General features: G+C 36.8%; 1 long non-coding RNA gene across 1 annotated transcript in view; it reads left to right on the plus strand.

Annotated features, from left to right (window-relative positions):
• The first annotated feature begins 15,502 nt into the window (after positions 1 to 15,502).
• LOC103141468 (uncharacterized) overlaps positions 15,503 to 24,797 on the plus strand; it is an 11,627-nt gene continuing 2,332 nt past the window's right edge. The window contains exons 1-2 of the long non-coding RNA XR_476584.2: positions 15,503 to 15,584; positions 19,230 to 19,316. This is a non-coding gene — a long non-coding RNA (uncharacterized LOC103141468). The remainder of the gene's footprint in view (positions 15,585 to 19,229; positions 19,317 to 24,797) is intronic.

Consider the following 24,797-nt stretch of genomic DNA (forward strand, 5'->3'; position numbering starts at 1 on the left):
AGAGGCAATAAATTGCCTTAAGAAGTCACCTAATCACTAAAAAGACAGTTAGTCCACCTGTGTGTAATTTAGTCATAATATAAATCCAGCTGTTCATTGATGACCTCCGAAGTTTGATAGAGAATCGTAGGAAGCAAACAGTGTCATTAAGATTGAAGAGCAGAGATATCAGAGATAGATATTTGTTTGGTTATGAAGGCTATCCAGAGCTATGGACATCTCACAGAGCAGTGGTCAAGCTTTCATCTGCAAATACGGTGAGTATGGCACAACCACAGAGCCAGAAATCCCAGTAAAAGAGAACGAATACTAATGCAACAATGCATTGGGATCAATTGTAGTTTTTAATATAAAGTTTATGGTGTAAATACACTATAAAGTTATGTGTATGATATGTATTTAAAATAATCAATTAAAGGCTTCAGCTGTAAATTTGTGTATGTGAGCTGTTCCCTTACCTGACCACCAGGAGGACACAGCAAGCACAGAAATAATAAAGCTTTTTTTTTTTTTTTTTTTTTTTTTTTAATACCCTCTTAACCAACAGCTGCAAACTCAGCAGGGGTTCCCGTCTGCTGCAGAGCTCATATGAAAGAAGTTTAGCAGAGAAATTAGAGCTGGTGTTACTTGGAAACTCCTTATGCTGGATCGATACATTGACTATTCTGGGAAGGTTTGCACAGAATGTATTTTGAATCATGAAAGGCTCCTGCAGGTCTAACAGATAAGGTAGTCAACGTCACATTGGGTGTTTATTTATCTGGACTCATCCATGTGTGTATCAGTGGCAGCTGTTCACATACAATAAAAAGCAGCTACAGGTACAATCTCAGCAACTTTCCCAGTGTGATCGGGCAAACTGTTTCCACAACAGATTCTGATGTAGCTGGTAAAAACCTCACGTCTATCCAACATACAACTCAATTTCTTGTAAAATGCAAATAAAAACGAAAAAAATGTGTCAAGCACAAAAGAAATATTACAGTATGTGTCATATCAGGTCATGTCCCAGTTTATGTGACTACAAGTCTCGAAGGAATTTGGTTTGGGAGCTGCTCAGTTTCCCCAATATGCCCTCCACATGGTCTGTAACTTACGCTACTTTCTTGTGAATTGGGTTTTATAACGTTTGAACTGCAAACAGCTGCCAGGTGCAGACACAAATGACATTGTGGAAGTTGTGGGAGAATAAGTACTCTCAAGTTCATCACTTATTTTACACGGCAGATTGCAAGCCGATCTTATGGCACTGTGTTTTTAGAGCAAAGAGGAGGAAGAAAGGAAGAAGGAATATGAGCGAAAGCTAGGAAAAACATCATTGCACTTGGGTAAATAAAAACGGTTCTAAAAAACACACACTGTAATTTCACCTGAACTTGATGTTTAAATGGAAGAAAATGAACTCTACTTGAGGTAGACCTCCCTTAATTGGTTAGCTTTCCTCTTGTTTTCTTAAATGTCAGCTTGCACATACAACTAAGCGCAACTGATTAACACCATTTTAACAGTAGGAATGTAAAATGGTTAGACGTTATTTTAACACTGCATTTAGTAAGAAACTGTACATCAAAGCCCAGATTCTGCAAAATCAAAACTATCTTAACTTTTCCGTATTTCATCACATTACAGATCCACAGCCTTTGATGTATTTTCATAGGACTTTAAGTGATATATTGGTTGTGAAGTGAAAGATGTGATTAAGTCTTTACTACTTTAGAGAAACTTGAAAAGTTTGGTTTTCATTCATATTCAATCCGCTTTCCTATAATACCCTTAAAAACTGTTGGTCTAGTCAACTGCCTTGATTAACATAATTAGTAAATAAATTCCACTTGTGGGTTATTTTGCCTTATTCTAGCCAATAAAACCAAGTACTATACTGTAAAGCAGGGAAATGTAGCAAAATGTGAAAATGTTCAAGGGGTGGAAAAACTTCTTAAAGCAAACATATCTACAAACATGAACTCTTTAAACATTTTCAGAAGATGTTTTAAACAGCTAAAAGTCAGCTAAAACAGACTTCATACATTTATCTAGCTGTGAGCATCATTGCTTGAAAAATGCACATACATGTTCAACAAGCTAAAGTTGATGACATTTTTCTATTTGAAGTAAAGGAAGTATTATTAATCTCACTTCAAAACACCCCGATTAGCCCATTATGCCAGCTCAACTCCTCTAAATCTTTAACCAGGAAACTCAAAGTTTATTTCCGTTCATCCCAGTTTAACTGACAGTATCAGCAAAAGTGCCAGCAAAGGGGTGTCAGACAAACAACAGAAACCGAGCCAATGAGTCCATAAATTTGTGTCCAGGCTGCCTTGGATGGTGCCATAAGGGCAGATTAAATATGAAAAGGATGACACTGACAGGCAAAGGGTCTGCCACTGGTACACTGATAAGAACCCGAAAAGCCAGTGTATCGGACAGCTCTGGTCTTAATATGCAGGCCAAGTCTCGTCTGTAGTGACAGGAAGACGAGAAGAAGGAGACAGCATTACTTCTCTGTGTGCCTTTGGCGTTTTTTCCTCTCAATTCAAAGACCTGATATGATAAAAGAAACAATGTAAGTGAATTAAATAGACTGATAACTACCCAGGTGAGAACACAAAAGAATTTGTCAAAAGATAACATGAATATGAGTGGGGAAAATGGGCCACACTACAGAATCTAAAAACAATAAGTCTTCTCACTCTTTCTTTTTTCTCTCTCAGTGTCTCTGCATGTGGTAAAGACCGTAGCTCGGAGGCTCAGATCAAACGGTCGTGGTGATGAAAAGAGCAGGTCTCCGAGGGTTGATAGAGAGAGGAGGGTACGAGACACAGAGATCAGAGAGAAGGAACAAATGAAGGATAATTTGCCCTGATGATTCAGAGCGTAATGAAAAAGCTTCAAAGATTGGCAGCATGAACTCTGGATCACTGGTCATATTCTGTGATCGTACACAGATCAGCTCAGTGCAACACCGACGGGACTGTGGAATAAAATGCAACTTAATCTGAATCAGCTTCTCTTTGAAGATCTTTTCCTATTAAGGACAGACTTACATTCTTCACTTGGACTGCATTTCTTTTGTTACCGTCACCGTGAATCTTGGCTCTGTGGAAGTGAGCTAAAAGCCTGCTACTGCATGTTCTCAGGCTGATTTCAGGAAACTATTTATAACATGTTGCATGAATCTGCCCAAAGGTTGCCCTTGTAAATTATTACATATTGTCTATTTATGTCCACTTGGCTACTATCCACCTACAAGCTTCCATGTGAGCTTCTTGCCAGATTTCTCAGTTTCACCATCCTACTTAAATGGAATAAATGACCTTGATGCATTTAGCATTGTTAAACAATTGCAACAGGAATTGCAAATACTCCAAAAAAGTATCAAAACCCCTTGAACTGTTTTTTTTTTTTACTTTTTGTCATGTTACAGCAACAAACTTAAATATCTTTAGTAGTGGGATTTTATGTGGTACACTAAAACAAACAAGTGGACCACTGTGAAGTGAAGTTTTTGGAAATTGTCTCGCTAAATATCGACATTGTGCATTTGTATCCACATTTTAGCTGTAAGCGTTTTCAGGTTTGTCTCTCTTCTACTGTGAAAATCCAATTTTTGATTGTTCTCTCATTCTTGACTAGAACTTAGCTCTGGACTTTGTCTGGGGCATTCTAACTCAAGATTGTGCTTTGATCTAAACTGTAGCTGGTTCTAAACTGTAATATAGTTATATAGTTATGTCGTATACTTGTTATTCTACTGGAAAATGAACCTCCACACCAGTCTCAAGACTTTTCATCCTCTAGTGGGTTTTCCTAAATCCCTTGTGTTTAGCTCCATCTGTTTTCCCATTAACTCAGTATCCCCTCTGAAGAAACCCCAACATCATGTTGCTGTCATCACCAAGTTTCTCACCAAAAAAATGCATTTTTGTATTTTGCCAAAATACTGAAGTACATTTTTTTTGCTCTAAGTTCTTTAAAAATGTATTTGCCTGTATGAGTCAGAATAAAAAGTTCAAATGTGTCCTTTTCTTCCCACTTTATAATTTTGCAACACTTGTTTATGTATTTATTTATGTATTTTTGGATCCCAGAAAATTTCCCCAATCGTTGAAACTGGTGCTTGCAAAATGATAAAATATGCAAAAGTTGAAGGCTTTGAAGGCATACGGTGGCAAAACCCACCTACGACAGCAAATGCAAATTCAGTTGTCGATTTGGTCTGAAGGGGTTTTTTTGTACATTGCAGTCATGCTTTGTATGGGTTGTCCTTAGGAGAACTGCTCTGAGTTTTCTTGGAAATCAAAGAAAAGCGACATTTTGGATTACTCTCTTCATCAAACTGCTGAACCACTGCAATGCAACAGCAGCTAAGTTTGTTCAAGCATGTACAATCAGTACTTTGGATTTTTTTATTTTTTTTTTCGCTTCTGCTGCAACTATTTGAGCGGCGAATAACATAAACAAAATCTATCTACAATAAATGTTTTGGCATTTGAGTATTTGATATTGATGCAGATGCACGAGAAAACTTGCTACATGAATGATGTAAGCCTTATAGGAACAATAGCTGACAAGAGACACAGATTAGAGACTGAACATTTGTGCACAACAAACATGCCTGTGGCTGTGTGGACACGGCTATCCAGTCATTGTTTTCATTATATAAACAAGCAAACTTTGAAAGGAAGAGCAAAACAAAGACTGTAGCCTTTTTAAAGTGTTTGCTGGGTGTTTATACATTACCAGATGAGAGTTGGAAAATATTCAGTTTTGTCCTTACAGAGCTCCAGGTGTAAAATCTGGCATCTCCTGTTCTAAGATACATATTTCTCAGTAGCACAAAACATTATTACAAAAAAATGTGCCTTTGTTATAATTATTTTTAGCAGCTCACATCACATAATTGCACCATGTTTAGTGAGCATAATGGTAAAAACATATGTCGTGCTGTACAGTGCTCGCCCTTTCACACATAAGTTGAAGCCTCATTCTAGAACTGATTCTGTTCGTATGCCTCTGAACGTTTGTGCTGTGTTGAGAACTGAATCCCGTTTTTCTCTATTATGGTAACCAAGCATGCATCATCAGCTGGGAGTGTTACACAATGCGGAAGGACAGCAGCAGAAGAAGAGCCTATTAGCAAAATGGCGACGTTTGATGCCCGGTGTGTTTTACTTCACATGAATAAATCCTGCCTTTTCCATCAGTTGGACCAGCTCAGCATAGATTTACTTATTGGGTGCTTGACTCGAGTTTCTTCTAAATATCTGGACATAACGTGCCCAAAATATAATCAACTGCTTTGGGTAGCACACCATATCCAAAAACTATGACAGAATTTCAAAAATTTTATTTCCGAGTATAGCTTTAGAGTAACTTGAATTTTCTGCCTGATAAATGAGAATGTTAATCATATTTAGGAATTTCAGAGGCAACCTAATTGTCAGTAAGTTCATATTTGAAATACCTTTAAATAACAAAATTTGCTGATTTCATATTTTACAACATCCTTTATTGGCCCCTGGAAAAAAAATTGCATCCATAATTTTCAAACTACTAATTGATCCTTTGCTGCACAATGATGGGAAGAGATGAAGGCTACGATTTACTTAAGTCATCTTAAGACTCAAAATTTGAATTATTCTGATTGAAGTATTCTTTATACAGACTTTATCTTCAGCAGAGTAAGCAAGTATGTAAGCTAAAGGCTACATCTCTGATGTTCCTCGTGTTCATGTTTTCCTGAAAAAGGATGTGCTTGATAGATTTTTCCATGAAGTGGAGGTTATGAATGGTTCGTGACGTTCTATTTATGCTGGCAGTGGATTTTACGCGGGGATGTGTCGGCGGCGACACATCCAAATTTGCAGTACCGTAATTCCGCCACACGTAGCGCTATCTGAAAAATTCCAACGGTTTCTGAAAGGGGAGGCGTTGCCCTTTCCAGCAAGTATCGGGTTAATACGGTAACTTCACAGCTGCAGCTGCAGAGAGTGTAATTAATCCGGGGGGCACTCGTTTAATAGACGGCATATTGCGAAAATAACTTGCTGGATATTGTAAGTTCCAGTTGTTATCGATACATGGGTAAGTATATCATCTCACAGGACATTTAAAGAACTACTTACAATTAAAATAAGGAAGGTTTATTTAGGCAGACGCTTGAAATTCCGGCGTAAAAGGGTTAATAACCACCTGCCATGGTTGCTGGTTGAGACATATTCAAGTTCAGATGAGAGAACAGCAATTCCATTTTGCAGACAAATGTTTGCTCAAAAAAAAACAAAAGATTCACAAAAACCAAGGAGGATGTGCACGAAAAAGTAGAACACAGATAAGAGCAGGGAACCCAACATGGAATTTACTGGCAATAGAGATCTGGTGAGAGAGATGAAGACACTGGCATGCATTTAACCACTGTGACAGTTAATGAGTAGCATGTTAGCCTGGAGAAGACTGAATGAACATAAAATGATCTACTCACCAAATGAAAGAGAGTAACTACAACATAAATATAAAAAATAAATAAATAAAGAAGGACTGGAGCACATTAAATAACAAAGAAAGTCAACAAAAATACAAAACATCCTTAGTGACATCAGTAAAACACATGATAGCCAAAAGCACAACACCTGTAGACATGAGAGCACTCACTAATTGAACTCTATAACAAATGAGTTGGGGTGGATTCTTATTGGTCATAGGCCAATGCCTCCATGCTAACGTCACACCACCATAGATAAGTGAAGCTGGTGAACCCTGAGCTGTTACTGTCTTCCCTGACAGCTTAGCGATGTACCAGCTGGAGATAAACTTTGCCGTTACTGTTTCTTTTCTTCCAAGAAACCTTCGCAGACGGCAAGAGGTTATCACATCACGTAGTTACAAAACCACAACTACTATAAGATCTATAAGTGGAAAAAATAAAAGGCATGGAGGGAATGGAGCAGGTAAAACTATCAGTTTCAGCATAAACAGCATAAAGGCTGTAGACAGACTTTGTGCTGCTGAGCAGGTTCTCCTTTCTACATAGACTTTATTCTGAAAGGGAAAATCTTTTTTAAACATCTGTGCAAAGTCAACAGTTTCCACGTGCATCGTTCCACTGACATTTCAGTGCATGCACCAAACCACTTTGTGTAAGACTGTGTTTGAAAGCAACCTCAAAAATGTGTGTTACAGAACAAAAGCAACGGCCCTGTGTCATCTATGATAATCAGAAACTCAACATTTATGCATCATGACCAGGGTTTTGCACTAAAAGGTCACTTGTCAAGAAAACGCAGAAAAATATCACTTTTTAGCCTTTGAAGAAAATGCAGTGTCACAGATTTGACTAAATGTCAAATATGCACTGAACTAAATGTTTAGTGCTGTGCTGTTGGTTTGTGCAGCTCCTACGTGCAACTAGAATAAAATGTTTGAATAGCAGCTTGCCTTGAAATTGCAGCTCCTATTGTGATATCGCACCTCTGTGCCAGCACTTCCCCCATGTCTCATTGCACTCGACACATCACATAATAAAATATCTTTTCAGGGTCAAATAAATGTCTGTGTGAAAAACAGGAAAAAAAAAGAAGACTTTTACAAATGAGGCCTGAAGTTAGAGAGTCTCCATGGCAACAAGAGATAGCACAGCAGCAGATTACTTGTCAATCAAACATATCTGATGTAATGAAAAGCAGATGATAAGGGGAAAGCTGTAAGAATGTGTACACAAAGGCAACCTACAACAACCAGGGCTACAGAAAAAATTCATGTTAAAAGACAACGCTGACTGTTGGGGTCATGTTAATATCTGTGAAGGTCAGATGGTGCATCAAATAAGTACATGCCAGATTAAAGTAAGCTATTATATACTCTTTAAGAATGCTAGTCTTCTTGGCTGCATAATTGACGAGGACTGACTTATTCTCCATACTAACCTAATCCTTTGTTCGGTTAACATCAGTGATTTATAAGGATTAGGGCTAGAAAATTTAGATCACAATTTAATCCCAACATTAAATCTGTTTTGGTGGATTTCTATTATCATACCACATACAAACATTTTCCACTCTGGAACTGGGAGATTTAATGGTAGGTTTTTGTCATTCATAACATTTGCTGAAGTCATCTTTTTGAGGATTTTGTATTTGCTTGGATTAACTGGGTTGTGGACAAATCACATACCACTTCGTCTTCAGTGGTCAAGCAGACAACTTAGGGTTCTGAGACTTAAGCAACTCATTAAAACATTAACATTTCAATATATTTAGAATAATTTCACAAAGTCTATGGAAATAAAAGCTACGTGGTTCACCATTCAACAAAACTCTTCTTGAATTAGGATATTTCTTCTAAGAATTCAAAACTAATTTTATCCTCAAATCCAACTGGGTTCTTAGTGACTCATTTTTATTTTTTTTACTTTATCTGCCTCTGTTTTGCTCTGAACAGAGTCTTATAAAAGAAACTGAAAAATTAACACTCAACAATAAAACCAAAGACTGCAAAATTGAAAACTCCCTCAAAGATAAATTAATGATACATATTCACAAACTCTGTATAAAAAGACAAAACCTTTTGTCACAGTTTCCAGGCTTCTGATCCACATGCAAGGTACTCCCAGGGGTCCACAGAACTGTTCAAAGGGTCTGTTATAACATTTTCTTGGTTCGCGAAATGACAGCAGTGGGTAGGAAGACTCTGATGAGATCTGAGTATTGGGATAGTGGAGCTTAATGTTTTGTGATGACAAAAGCGAGCTTAATGTTGTTTGTGATGCAGAATGCCAGGGAGCCTGGAGTGGTGGTTTGAGTGGCGACGGTCTTATGGAGCTGGAGCTGAGGTTGTTGCAGGTCGGAGAAGTTGAGGAAACATGGAGACAATGGAGTACGGACAGGTTGGAGAGGATGATTGGTGAAAAAAGGAGTTTGAAAGATGCCAGTTGTGGTGATAGGATCCAAATGATTATGGAGCAGGAGTTGTAGATGGTGGGTGACGGAAAGCAGCATGGAGGTAAGAGCTAAAGAGCTCATGAGGAGGTAACTCTGGAGAAGAGAGCACAAGGAGACAATCAGTGTGAAAGCTATGAACGTGGAGGCACTAGGAGAAAGTATGAAAAGCTAGAGATATTGCAGAGAATAACACTCAGGCATCTGAAGGCAGCCAGCTCCTCTTATTCAGTGGCTTGATGATTAGCAGGTGCACAGGTGCTCCAGCACTGAAAGAAACTTCTGCACACAAACACAAACATCCCCAAACTCTGACACTTTTATTCACACTGTTTGACATCAGGGCGTTATGATGCCCAAACTAAAATCTAGACCTTTTGTCATAAGCCATTTTGTAACTAATTTAGTCTCCACTTTGAGTCATTGTCCATTTGGACGAGTAGCCAACCTTTAACTTCCTGAGTCATGTCTTAATATGTTGGTTCAATGTTTCTATATATTGTTCTTTTTTCTTCTTGAACGGTAAAAACAACAGTTGGATATTTTAATGATGTTTTTATATATAGATAAATGTTTGAGCAGCTACTCATGATCCTTAGGCGTCTGAAAATTTTACGTAACAGTAAACCAGACTTGTGAAAGTGCACAGTTTTCTTCCTCATATATTGACTGCATAGCTTTGACTTTTTCTACGATACAACATAATATGTTTGAGGAGTATCTCCATTTAACTTTATGTGCCTTAATCTTTCAGAAACTTTTACAACCGTATTATCATTCATCATCTGAGTTTTCTCAAATTATTTAATGTGAGGCAGTTAAAAAGAAGTGTTGTGTTTTGGCAAGTATAGTATTTAACTGTTAATAAAACATTTATGAAAGAGTTAGTTTGCTAAAATACTTTTTTTTTTTTTTATCTCAAATAACTTTTGAAATCTGAACAAAATGTCAAGTTGACCTGACTGCCAGTCATTTGACAATGTTTCCCATCTGGCAAATAAGAATAGTCGTTGCTGTTACTTGGATTTGTGCGTCTGAGAAGTCAAAGCAAAATATGACATCACTAAAGGGTTTAAAATGTTTGTTCAATTCAAAAAAGTTTTTGAATTGGAATTTTTTTATTTATTTTTATTTGCTGTTAAACTCTGTGAGAGTGCTTCTGCTAAAAATAAAACTGAATAAAATCTCTCTGAAGACTTAAAAGTTATCATACATGTACAGGTTTTCTATAACTGTTGTACTAAGTGCAACAGGATATAATTGAAAATGCAAATCATTGAGGGATTTTCCAGGCAACTAAATGTAAATATCTTGTTGCTTCGGTCTTCTGAAGCTCATTGTTTTTTTTTTTTTTTTTAATCTTTCTTACAAGTAACATTTGCAGCAAAGGATAAACACTGTTCAACAACTACACTACTAGAAGTTATTACTGGTCTTAAATTATAACCTTTTTTTGCTTAAAATTGGCAACCTAGTCTTGATCACCCTTACACTCTAAAAAGGTGACCCAAATATGGACATTAATTGGGATTTTTACTCACACAGTTTCCGCTCAGCACCAGATGAAAGTGGCTCTGAACACTTTCATCACCACAGGGTAGTCCAGCAAAGACTTGCTGTCAAGGTAGAGCTACTTTTACAGTTATAGCCAGCGCTTTCAGCAGTGAAAACAAATAGATCTGGGGCTCATTAAGGACTGAACTGGATTTTGTACTTATTCTTGACAAAAATAGACCATACACATGGGTGTAGCTTTAACAAAAATCGTGTAGACTTTATAAAACCATATTATTGTTTTATTCCGAGCTGTTGCTCTCTATGCATAACACAATTTCCTGGTTTCTGACACTGTTTTGAGCGTCCTAACTACATTCAAAAGGCTGTTTTACATACTGGAAAAATGTGAGGCAAAAGCTTCATTATTCAGCTCTTAGATTAAATTTTTACCGTCTCTTACAGTGGCAAAGGGCCATGCAGAGCTGGTTTGTTGGCAGCTCTGAATGGGAAGCCTGATGATCCAAGTTTTTCTTGGCTTTAACCGGTTGAGCCGCCTGAGTTCCAGACCAAGTGGAAAATTGCAATAATTTAAAATAAGCTCAATAAGTCTTTTTTTATTTTTTTCACTTCATTGTCTTTGACCTATATTTACCTAAATTATTCTCTCAATGTACATTGAGAGAATAATTTACCATTTCTAAACTAAAAATAACCCTCTAACCAACCAGATTGGTTGATATTTATTATCTATTCTCTATTTTCAGTTTATTTACTTGACCAGAGTCAATAGTACCATAACAACCAGAAACCAGATTGTAATTTTACAAGATGATATTAAAATGCTAAAAGATTTTGTCTCATAAAAATCAGGCGAAAACTTCCATTCGCCTCCATTTTCTCTGATTTCAACATTAACAAATAAAATCCCTTCGGCCAAATAGGGTGGTGGCACCTTGTGGCTGCACGTGGTGTTGCTCGTCATCCTCAACATGTTGTCATCTGCATCAGATTCCGGTGCCAAACGTTTGCATCAAATCTAACTCAGTGATTGCAGCTTACCCTTTTATCTCATTGCTGATAACGGCTCTGAGGCTACCTGCTGAGGTGGATCACAGCGGCAGATTAAATTCAGCCCCCAGTCTCGGATGACCCTTTCAGCTAATCAAAGAGGCGTGCAAAACACATGCTGCTGACACATTAATAGTAAGATTTAAAGCTGCTTTTATGTTACTTTGTGATGGACTTACAACTTTTGCCCAGTGCTAAACCAGTAGTGGTCCATTTATCCTTACTTCAATTATATGAAGTCTACCAGTCCTTTATGTTTTAAGACAGCTGCCCCACGATGTTCCCACCAGCTAACTTCCTTTTTTGCATGGTGTTTTTTTGTGGAGCAATTCTTTCTTCAAAGATAATGTGTGCAGCTATTCACTGTCAAGTAAGCACTGCCAAGAACCATTAAGAAGAAGGAAATTTGTTACTATGACAACAAGCAGTGTATGTCCTCTAAAGAGGGGGAATATTAATAACTAAACATAATCTACATTTACCACAACATTTATTTGGCATAAGTTACGATTGGTCACGAGAATACGAGTAGTTTTGTAAAGTAAATGTGACTTCAATCACCTCCATTTTCTCTGAGTCAAAGCTATAAACTTCCCAGCTGTGATTTCGGGTGAAAATTGGTGGATATAAATTAGCTGTAGGAATAATGTGAACCACAGGTGACTTTTCTCATTTTAAGTAATGGTTCCTCTTCCCTCCTGAGCAACATAAATTGCAATGTCCTCCAGCCATCGCTTTCAGAAGAGAGGACGTCTGCATCCAGTGCTTAAGCTGCAAAGCAAGGAGTGTGAAATAAAACTTTGCTCTCACTCATAAAACATAGTTTGCCTTTGCTTAAAGCTCATACACCAAAGGAGGCTGAGCACCTTTCACAAATCTGTCCACGCAATTATTTTTCTTCCGTGCATTCTCGTCACACAGCCTCACTGTGAGGAGCTAAGATACAAAGTAATGAGATAGCGCAATCAACAGTGCCTACTGACTGTTTTTCATTGGTAACTCTGCGATGGACTTGAGAAATGAACAGGGTACAGTACAGCTATTGTATCCAACCTCCCACATGAGAATGGAATCAAGTCATCAAGAATTTGCTACAGCAATGTGCTAAAATGTGTTTATGAATAAATGATCCCGTAAAACAGTGATTAAGACAATTCTCTGTAAAGTGCCACTTGTTTCAGATCTTAAACAGAGACCGTTTGGGTCAAGCAAAGACAGGCACATAATGAAAGGTTGTCTTAGGAAGTTTAAACGGCTTTGCTTGCATTTTTAACATAATGTTTGCGTAAAGTTACATAAACTTTGCTAAAAAACAAAACAAAAAAAAATTCCCATCACAGTGTTACAATTTTAAAGCTGATCACAGTTGTATTTCTATGGCTCAGTTGTCTTCTATCATTGCTGCATTTCCCTGGAATTATTTATTTCACACCCACGTGGAGGCACAGTTTGTCTTCTGAAGCTGATTAGTCCTGTTTTGCTTTGAACAAATGCTGAGATGGTAATACCAGGTGTTTAGGCATTTCACAGGATTTCACAGGTTGTTTCATTTCGTTTGGGGAATGAGTTGCCACTGAGGAACAGGTGCAAAAAAAAAAACAACCTACGGAGTAACATAGAATTAACTGTGAAAAACCCTTTAATGATTCTTAAATAAAACAAAAAAGAGAAACAATATAAAATATCCTCTAGAATATTCTATTTTAGAAAAACAGCACTTGAGATCCTTTAATACCTTTAGTGATTCCACTTTTTGTTGTTGCATTTTAATGCATGACAAAAAGCATATGGCATTCTGGTGCAGTTAGCACTTCTGTCTCTTAGACAGAATGTCTAAATTTTAAATCCTGGACAAACTCATTGCTTCATATGTGAAATATTCTGCTTTCCCCCATCTAGAGTCAACTTTCTCCATGAATTCCAGTGTGCATAGTTCAAAAATATACATTTTTAGCAATACAGCTCAAAATATTAATGATGAACAACAGCAAAAACACAGTTCCATCCGATTTGCTTCCTGACACAGTTATTTGAGCTGAAATAAGTCTTTGTGGTTATTATTATTTCCAGCACATTTGATGCTCAAAGAGTGAAGTATTTAAGCATACTTGATTTCTGAAAGGAGAGAATGTGTGTGGCAAGATTACATAGGTCTTTGAAGTGTAAAGGAGATTTGGAGGAAGGGGAAGGGTGATATTTGAAGTTGGACGAAATTGCACGAGGGAAGCAATAAGGAAAGTGACTCTGATGCAATACGAAGAGGAAGTGAGCCAGAAAATGACTAGAGGAACAGATAATTATAGCAATGAGCTGAAAAAAGAATAATAGAAAACATCAGAGGATGTTTGAACCCTAAACCGATGCATTCTGAAATAAAGGGGAGAAAAATGTTCCTGCATCATATCAGTGCATCCATTATCTATAACTGCTTATCTGTGTAGGGTCATAGAAGGCTGGTGCTAATATCCAGTGGTCACAAAATCATACCTAAGGGCAATTTAGACAGCTAACCTAACTGTCATGTTTTGGACTCTGGGAAGAGGCCAGTGGACCTGGAGAAATTCACATTCAGAAGCAGAAAGAGTCCAAGCCAGGGACCTCCCTCCCGCAAGAGACTAGAGCTGACCACTGTATCTGCCATACAAAGTACTGGGCTTGTACTGATTTGAGCTTCATGAAATAGTCAACCACAGACTGGTACAACATGACCATAAAGAGATGGACATTTCTATAAATCAGCTTCTACTTTTATCAGAGACACTTACCTAATAAAGTTGTCAGTGACTGAATATCTTCATCCAGATATGTTTATTTTATTACCCAGTGTTTGACCTGCCGTATTTTTTTATACTCACTTAAGTCAGAGTATATATTTACTCTCATCACTTGTGACACACTTACAGTTCAGATTGTGTCGATGATAATGTCTTAACCGTTTTAATATTCATATTTTTAAAGATTTTTATTTGTCATGAACATCAGGGAGGTGAATTACATGAATCACATTGCAATATTGTCTTTTAGAAGTAGTTACATCCCTACGCCCCAGGCCCTGTTGCTGACATATGCTATGCAAATAAAATTCCCTTGTCTTACTCACATGTACACACATCTGAATTTTATTCGTGAACATACTAGTATGATTACAGTATTGACTGCTGCAACTATCAGTTTTTCCTTTCTTTGGAAAATGAAAACTGTAAATCAAAGTTTCTATCCTTTTTTGTAAAGCAAAATGGATAGAAGCATTGACTTTTTCTGCATGAAATAGAAAAAGGCTGGTCAAACCTGAGGGTGGGTGAGGACATGGGCATACAGCATTATGCTATTGATTATTCTCTGCCTATTTATCAATTTCAATTAATCTAGAAAGCAGTTTCTTTCACTTCAAATGTTTATGTCAGGGCTAAACTGCAAAGGCAGAAATACTTCCTCAAAAATTCCTCTCCTTATACTTTACCTGGCAGAACATCAGTCAGTCTCATTGTGGCAAATCAAGGTTCCTTTATCGGAAATGAGTCTCAACAGCTGAAGGCCAGTTAACACGTGCCTTAACTTTCGCACCTGCAATGCAGCAGGAAGAAACCTTATAAGGAACATTATGAACTCAATGTTTACTTCAAATTCAGAACTCTGTAACTTTGTTAGTTTTTTTTTTCTCACAGTCTTCCTTTTTGGCTCTATTTGTCCTTTCCTTAGGCAGAAATAAACTGTGAAACAAAAGTCTTTGTGTTTGTGCAGAAGTAAACTTTTTTGTTGTTTTCTGTTGAATTGGCAAGGTTTTTTGTTTTTAAAAGGTGCCAAAGTTAAAGGGGAAAGGGGTGGAAAAACAAGTTATAGGTAAATAAAAACAATATTTAAGAAAATAGGCACCCCAACATAGTTTTTCATTTTGCATTTTTAATTTCTCGTTGTAATAAGTTCTTTAGTGTTATATCAGTTAGTCCGTGCAATTCTAAACAACACCGCTAAGGGGCGCTGCCGCAATGGAGGCATAGAAGATTGAGCACACAAGAAGAATAAATCTTACAGTTGAATGTGAAGGAAGCTCAACGTGTTTGTCTCGTATTTATCATACCACAGGTTGAGAAGAAATATGTCTTTATACACATATATTGGTTCTTTTGAAGAGTCAAAAAGGTTCTTAAATCGAATGTCAACTAATGAGTCACATAGTTCATTTTGTGATTGTTATTGTGGACAAAAAAACGGGACATGTTCTGAAGGCTAATTGGAGCTAATGCTAACGGACTTCTTCTACACATGTGTGAGCTAGCTGAGGAGCTAGCTGAAGGACTGCCGAGTTCATTTGAACTTGTGTTTTGGATATTTTGAGACAGTTCTCACTCAAAGAACATCATTTCAGTTTCTTTATTATATTTTATTTGTTGTTTCTTTATGGGTTTGTTGCAAAAAACATTTGTGAAACTTAGTACAGAGGCACATTAAAGGAGTATTGCTCGAGTATTTTTATGAACGTCTCTGTACTCCTCCACTTTTACCTGAATTATTGGATAAAATAGTTGTTAATCAGAGCTCAGCTTATCACATCACATAAATAGATGAGCTGAAAGTCACTCATGATCTTCTCATAAACTGAGATAATGGGGTGTGTCCATACTTGTCTTGACTCAGTACTGCATTTCATACAGCACTGTATTATCAACCACGATATTATCTTACAAAAGCTTGAACCCATTGTGTTAGTTGAGATCATATTTATGATATAATTACTTGTGGAGTACCACAAGGTTCAGCCTGCAAACCAAACTAAGAATAAAGGTGTTAACACTGTTTCACCTTTTGATTCAACTCTCCTGCAGCGACAAACCAGTTTGGCATCTCCAGCTGTGCAGTGTGGTAACAGAATGTTAAAAAGACAGAACAAAATAATTGGCAGTCCCTCAAAGACAAAGCTGACAATTTTCAGACCTGAGACAATATTTACTGTTTACTTTCAAATATATCCTTTTTACAATATTGGCTTAGAAAAATGGATATTGCCATTGATGAAGCACAGCCTCATTATGTATACCTAACACCTTCACAGTCAATGTTAAAGCTTCGTTCTGCATTGATTTGTGATAGCAGGGAGTCCTGATGGAGCATTTTATGATGCTGTGGACAGAGATTCGGCTTGCAGCTGCCACCAAAACAATCCTGTTAATTACATGTCGTTCTGAAGTTAACCAAGCCACTAGGACATACACGGTAGCTTCCATGGTAATGCGTGAGAACATTGTATTTGCTAAAGTAATATAAAAGGAAGAAGGAATGCATGTAAGTGGAGTGAGAGGGATCAAAATTAACACATTCCTTTATCTAGTGCTGTCATTAAATGTTATGAACATAAGTACTAACTGTGTTGAAATCACAACATTCAAAGCTCTCACTGTTTCTGTAGGCTTTCATTCATTTACTTGGTTTTGCGCTTAAGTATTTTTATCCAATTGTTAGGAATGTCTAGGTAGGCTTCTTTGTCATCAGCTTTTGCTAAAATTCCCAGAGTACTTTAACATAATATGAAGAGGATAGTGCACAATATAAAAGACCTATTTTATATTATGGGCCCATAAGGCACACATTGAAGCAGATATAAAAGAAAAGAACAAAAAAGAGGTTGATGTACTTGAGAGGAAGCCTTTCAGTCTTTGAAGTCATTGAATCAAAAGGATCGGTGCTCCATACAAATATGGCAAAACAAAAAACAATTACAGCAGCGGCTTATTGTGTTGATATTTGACAACATCTTTTTGATGGGAGTGTGAGCTGTCCTTCAGCAGCTGAATGCCAAGACAACTAGTTCAGACCATTTAATTTCATGAATTGGTTCCATTAATGACTTCAGACAAGATTAAACTTAAATCACGCAAGAAATTCACTGCCGCAACTGTAGAAAGTTTTAATGTGAGTGGGTTTTTTTTAAAGCAAATATGCCCGTCACCTTTTTAGCAATTTTCTGAGAGTTACTCTGAGCTTAGTTTGCTGAGTTGACCTATCAGCCTGTTTACTCATGTAATAATAACCTGCTCTAAATAAATGTAATTCCTTGAAATGTTCCACAAAAGAACTTAGAAGAAGTGATATATTGTCCCTCCAACAAGTTCCAATCTCCAGATCTTCCCTGGGATGTCATTCCAGCTCTGGAGAGCAGGAACTCTCCTCTAAGCTCCACCCAGAGGAAGGAACTGACAATCTTATCTCTGACTCCTACAAAACTGAGCTCTGCTAACATTTGTATCTGAGATCTATTTTTTATGGTAATGACTAATATCTCATGACCATAGGTCAGTGTCAGAAAGTAGTCCGACTGTAAGCTGGAGGCTTTAAATTTAGGATAAATGTTATTTACTGGACAACTTTTGTACTTTAATCAAACTATTTATGCCTCTTAAATTTGGACTTGTAGAGAACATGTCAACTTCTATTATTTAACATCTTTTTCCATTTATTTCTTGTCTGGCATCTTTCTCTCACACGTTTGTTTTATCGACCTCCAACTGTCAGTCCGCATGACCAAGAATTTTTATAGCTGTCCTCAATACAAAATTAGAATCTGAGCACAGTCCTTGTTGAAAACCTTAACGGGGTGCTCCCAATTTCTTAAATTAACAAGCAAAGATCATACAAGTGAATAAAAAACAAACATCTGTTGGCCTGATTGTTTGACCTCAGTCTCACACAAAACAAAGTGATTTTAGACAGTTTTGGAAAGAAAAAATCAGTTGGTTTTTGGCTCCAATGGTGCAGATATAGTACACAGAAATGCTCCTATGTCCTCGGCCCAGCGGGATGATGCACTGGTGTACACAGACACGCACACATATAAAACACAGATACTGAAGTGTCGTTTCAGCTGTGACATAAAATGAGAATGAGGAAAAGAAACACCAGTAAGTCGATGGTCTCTCCCACCATGATGACACATTTAAAATGCATCACCATCTCCTCCTTCTGGGATTTCTCTCTGCAACCTTCTCTCATTACATCACATGACTGGAAGCTTCAGCCATCTGCTTGGGTCCATCTGGAAAACAGCCCGCAAATATAGCAATTTGGGGATGAAAATATATGTAACCCTAGTTTAATAAACATTAACTTTTATTAATTGATAATGTATAATCTTTTTTTTTTTTGAGTTTTTGTTCAATGTTTTTTAGGCTTGCAACTCACATTATTAATTTCAATGACAAAAAATAAAAACTTTTTTTTAAAACGTGTAAAAGAAAGAAAATAAGATAAAGGCAACCAAGAACCGAGAGCTGTAAGCAGTAAAAAAGTGCTAATGTTAACTTGGAAGGTCGAACCTTGTGTTACGCAAGTCTTGTCACAAGATTATAATAGCAATTGTGACAGAAACTGTCATCTGAAGTAATTTAAACACTGTAATTTCTATTCCTGCTCTAACCAACATTTATACTTTAATGTGCACAGGCCAGCATGTTTCTCCAAACAGCTGTCATCAGGATAGCCTGCTGTCTATTAGTGAGGCAATGATTGCGCAAGCTTTACTTTTTCCAAGCTTGTGAGTCTGTGTATCACTTGTGATCATGTAACTGAATTGATTAATAGAGCTGTCAACACATTTTTCCCAGGACACTTTCTATCACGCAACTTCTGGTCTGTGTAAAATTTATCCTCACAAACAACACCCACAATTGCTCTTGTGTCCATGCTCAAGCAGTCTACTTTCGCTTTGACCAGCACTGTTGTGTTCTCTTCCCTCAGGTGCGAGTTGGTCCATCCTTTAAATCCTGTTGTTTCACAATCCTGGGACAAAACAAATGTTTCCAACAAAGAGACTGTTTGTGGTTGGTGAGGAGAAATCCATTCTTTCCTGTCTTTGTTTACTTCCACAGAGCTCAGAAACATTCCTTTAATAAATTATCTTCATAACATCCATTCCATTCTTTTTCTGTGTTGCCAACAAACAGCCACATATCCATTTGATATTTTTCCATTTAATATATATATATATTTTTAGAAACATATGTGGTTAAAGTGAGACACTTTAGATGTTACCAGTTCTATGTCGTCATGCGTATAGGATGATGCCTTTACGCTTTAGTGTTGGTGACTCAAAACATTATTTCCTTTTAGAAAAGTTATTTTCAAGATTATCTACCTGTAATCAAGAAAAAAAAAACAAACAAATAATTGACCAATGGAGATTAATTTATGTTTGATACTTTAAACATTAAGACAGTTTGTGGCTTTTCAAAAAGGCTTTCAGGAATAACTCGCTATATTTCAGAAAATAAAATCAACCATGCTCAATTATTGATCTACTTAGAAATTCTCCTTAAAACTGGCTTATTTCACCTTCCTGGATGTTACATTTCAGGTCAAGATGATGACCTGTTTCTATATTTGGTGACTTTGAAAGAAGTCTAAATATATTTCTAAAATGCTAAAATATCATAATCACATTGCCATTTATGTTTAGACTATATTTTTAACAATGTTTTACAAGGTTAAAATTTAAATGTAACCAATTCTGTATCAGTGTCCTACTGATGATAGTATGTACGCTTGTTTGACAGAAACGGTAAGAGTGAATGATGAAAATAAAACCAGGCCTAAAATGTTTTTGTAAAATTAACTATTGATCTACTTGGTAGTATTTATTATTAACATGACAGCTTGCAAAAACTCTAGCTGCTGGGGCAAGAAGAATTTGGGGACACTATTTGGGTCATGAAGCAGAGAGGGCTGGTAAATAGGAAGTCTTGAAGTCAGCTGTCTCTTGATAATTTGTGTTTGTGTCACACTTGTATGAAACAGCCTCTGGGTGAGACAAGCAATTGTGAGAACACAGTTGTCAAAGCATGTCAGTAGGATACAGTGTGAATTATGTTTCATAAGGAATGATTTTAATAGTCTCCCCGCAGCAACCTAAACGGTAGAAAGTCTAAAAAAAAACAAAAAACACACAAAAAAACAACGGAGCTCCAAAAGTGCAATCCCTGAAACTCGTACTAATAAAATTCATTCATTCAATTAAGATGTGTGTAATTTGGTTGAGACATTCATTAAGTTTGAGTTCAATTGATGTCTGATTGCATTGCATTAGACCGAGTTGAAATGAATTGGTTCAAATTGGATGTAAATGGGATACAGTACAAAAGAAGCACATAAAAGACCTCAGGTTAAAAGACTCATTCAAACATTACAGCCTTCTTGTGGTTATCAGCAGTTCCATATTTGGCAAACTGTTAAATGTCAAGTTGAAAAATTCCAGGTGCCAAAACAACTACCTAAAAATTAGTGGTGAAGCTACACCGTTCATCTGCTTAACCTTCCTTATGATTTTTCACCCTTATAATTTGAATGTATGTATATTAGAATTGTATTTATGTGATAGACCAACACAACATTGTCCATAATTGTGGTGTGTAAGATCAATATGCTTTTCAAATTAAAAGAAAAGAGAAAAAATTTAAATCTGACCACATCAACAATAAATGTGTGGATGGACATTAATACTGCACAAAAACATGAACATTTCCAAGCTATTAAAAGAAACAAAAAAAGTAATTACGCTTTAGGAATAATTACTCTTGCTGGAGGAATGATTTTCTCCAGCAGGAACAGAAAAACTGGACAGTTTATGAGGATGGATGGAGGTCCATTTAGGGCTGCCATAAAAATGTGACCTTTATCTTTCAATTCTGTTAGATAACTTCCAGCTTTGTGTTTGGGCAGAGAGGTTTCATAGAAAAAAACAAAACACCATCTCAACATGCAGCCAGAGCTTCAACTGAATGTTTACCAAAGAGAAATTCAGAATCTGCTGCAAGACTTGAAAACTGATGCTCAATCAGTGATGTAAATTTCTAGGTCTACAAAGCAATTGAAGAGAAAACCCAAAATACTTAAATCTGTGATTGTAGCAAAATGTGGTTCTAGATAGCAATGACACAAAAAGAGCTGAATAAAAATCCAAACCACAATTGCCCTAGTTTTGTTTTTTAAATGAGAAAAAAAGTTTCTCTATGATTTCTTTCCTCTTGATTATTATGTGCTACTTTGTGTTGGTCTTTAAGGTAATATTGAAATGTGTGGCTATAACATATGTAGGAGGAAAAACGTGTATTTTTTCCCGTCTTTCAGATGTGGCCAGTGTGTGACGATTGTCATCAATCGAAAAACATTATAACCCGAGTCTGAAAAACAGCTTCAGTCTACATTATTATTTTTTTATATATATATTTTTTGTATCAACACTGTTGACTGGGCTACATTGGTGGTAACAGCTAAAAAATGTGAGGCTTACCATGAAAATCTAAACTGAAGCGGTTGTTTACTGGAATAAAAGGAAAGTTTTTAGTTTTTTCTTTTTAAGAACATTAAAACACTGACATTGGCACTGTAAAAATCAACCGGTCAGTTCATCTTATTACATGTTTCCTTCTTGTTTTTCTCAAATCTGCAAGTGACAACAACTTGCTGATTATAATATGAAGTGGAGTTTGGATCTGTCATGATTTATGGCCATGTTGGAGGGTGGCTGCTGTGCTTCTTAAATGGACTGTGACTGTGAGCCAGACTGGCATTGCCAGATTAACGTTCCACAAACAACAGAAAAGATAGCCTTTTTATTCAGCCAAGTCTGGGAAAATGTTTGTGAGTGCAGAGATATGAACTCTGAAGATCCTGGTGGTGAAAAACAATGATCATTCTTCCATAGTGGGGCATTTGCGAACATGATGAACCCTGGTTATATGCATGTGAAAAGACACACAGAGTCTATTTATACATTCAAACTAATTGAGGTGGATCATTCAAGAGTGACTTCCTGTTCTAGTCGAACACCTGAAGGCCCTGTAATAATTGTCACGGGATTACTTAACATGAAAACCAATGATACAATAAGCTATTGAGGGAAAAGGCTTCAAAGCAAAGATGAGCTGCCTGTGAGGTGTGCTTTTTTATGCATCCCTACCAGCAACAGCTTTGGTCAGAGGCAGGACATATTGGGCTTTCCATCTGTTCCTCTTTTCAGTCCATTGTCTGTCTGTTAGTTTATCCCATATTAGCATACAGAAACTATCAGGAAACTTTATGGGAGCTTTCCAGCTTCTAACTGTGGTTCAAAAATTTTGTCAGAAATTTCTGATAGCATGAATGAATAAAATAAGATATTTAGAGCTGATCAACATTAGGAAAGATTAGCACAAATGTTAATTATCAGTTGCAATTTAACCCACATTTTATCCACCCTTCTCTCTCTTTTCCGTCATCATCTGCCCCGGCCACCTTCCAAGAGCTTCAGCATTTAAGCCACTAAAATCTACTCTAACTGTCCACTTCATTAGATACAACTTACTAGTCTCTTCATGGCATAGACTCAAGAAGGTGTCAGAAGGATTAGTCAGAGATTTTAGCATCACAAAGTAACAGCAGAACTTGTTTTATTTTATTTTATTTTTTTTCTTTTGGAGACCATTCTCTGTAAACCAGAGTGAAAAGTGCAAATCCCAGTACTTCAATACTCAGACCAGCATGTCCGATACCCAACAATAAAGCTTCATTTAAAGTATCTTAGAAGTCATTTCATCCCCTTTCTGATGTTGGGTTTGAACTTCAATAATTCATATTCACCACAGCTAGACCACTGAATATACTGAGCCGCTGCCAAGTGACTGGCTGATTTACTGTTTGTGTTAAAAAGGGATTGAACTGGTGTACCTAATAAAGTGGGCCGACAAGTATAAAGTGTGGGCATCATGGGTAATGAGCGCACATCCAGTTGGCAGAAGATATTATTCATAAAGTGTAAATACTTGGTACATAAAATATAAAGGCTTTCTCCATATTGCATCCAGGCAACAATTTGTGATTGTAATTTAAACAAAATGTCGTGGAGCTCTGATAAGAACATGTTTCATGCAAAATGTCAGTCAGGCGTTGTAATATTGTTTTCCTGGCCCATTTTAAATACTGTAATGCAGAAGCATAAGCAGAAAATGTGACTGTATTATTGATTTAGTTCTGTACTTAATTACGAGTCTAGTCTGGGGTTACCGAATTCAGACTGTGTAAATCCTCAGTGTTGCTGGAGTGCTGTGTCTTGATGCTTATGGTCTCCACTGTGTTCATAGCACAATAAATGTATTAGCTGTACATCTGAGTACATGCCAGGATTTTTTACTGCTTTTGTATGTCCCTCAGAGGCCGGAAAACACACATAATGGAACAAAAAGAACAACCCCTTTCATACCGATGTCTGTGTAACAGGTTCAGAATTCACATTAGGGGGTTTAAAATCTGCAAATTATTCTCTGCACAACTGTCTGACCTTGGCTAAGAAAAACGTGGATCAACAGTAAAAACTGGAGATAAACTGCATTCGACTGGTTGAAAGTAGTGTGACAGTAAGATATTCTTGGTTTTCAGCAAGCAATTCCTTTCCTTCGATTGTTGCCTAGTTGCAACAGTGCTGTCCGTTGCATAACAGTTTTTGAAAAGAGATAAGAGACATTTATTCTTGTTCCTTGCTCCGACAACGATAAAAATTTGTTCTTGAACACGTTTGTATGAGCCAGGAAGCATGATCATGATGGTATTTTTTTTTACATTCTCTGACACTTTTAATCACAAAAAAACAACTTTACACACATGCATTTTTCAATTTCCAGTTGGCCTAAATGTCAAGCAGGAGACACAGACGGGAAAATGACCAACACATGCAAATTTGCATGGTTGGATGAACTTTCATATTTGTTTGGATAATGCAGACTAACTTTCTCCACAAGCATACAAGCAAAACTCTATTTAAACATATGCACGCATGATTATAGGGAGGGTGTAGTGTGTGTGCTGTTAGAAAATAAAAGACAAAAAAGATCAGAATGAATTTCATTTCTTCACAGAAAACACTCTAATTGGCCAAAAACCATGCGTGCTGTCGAAGACAGCATGAACCATGGCATGACTTGTTGTTAGCTCTACTCTGCTGTGCTCATTAGAAAACCACAGTGCCGGCTATTCCAGTGAAGCTAAACAATATACCAACATTGGTCTTGCAGTTGAATGAATGAGTCTGCCACTTGGGCAGATTCATTCATCCTAAACTTGTTTCTCTAGTTAAAACACACTTTTTTGATAGATTCCTTTTTGCATCATCTGTTTAAATAAAATACTTCACTGACTAGCTTTTGGCTGGTGTTAAGAAAATAAATTTAAAATAAGCTAGTTTTAAAACTTAACATGTCTTGATTCAAATGGCCTAATTGTGGTGTTGAGAAAATAAATTTAAAATAAGCTAGTTTTAAAACTTAACATGTCTTGATT

This window comes from Poecilia formosa, unplaced genomic scaffold (assembly GCF_000485575.1).
Source record: "Poecilia formosa unplaced genomic scaffold, Poecilia_formosa-5.1.2 Scaffold84, whole genome shotgun sequence".
Lineage (NCBI taxonomy): Eukaryota > Metazoa > Chordata > Actinopteri > Cyprinodontiformes > Poeciliidae > Poecilia > Poecilia formosa.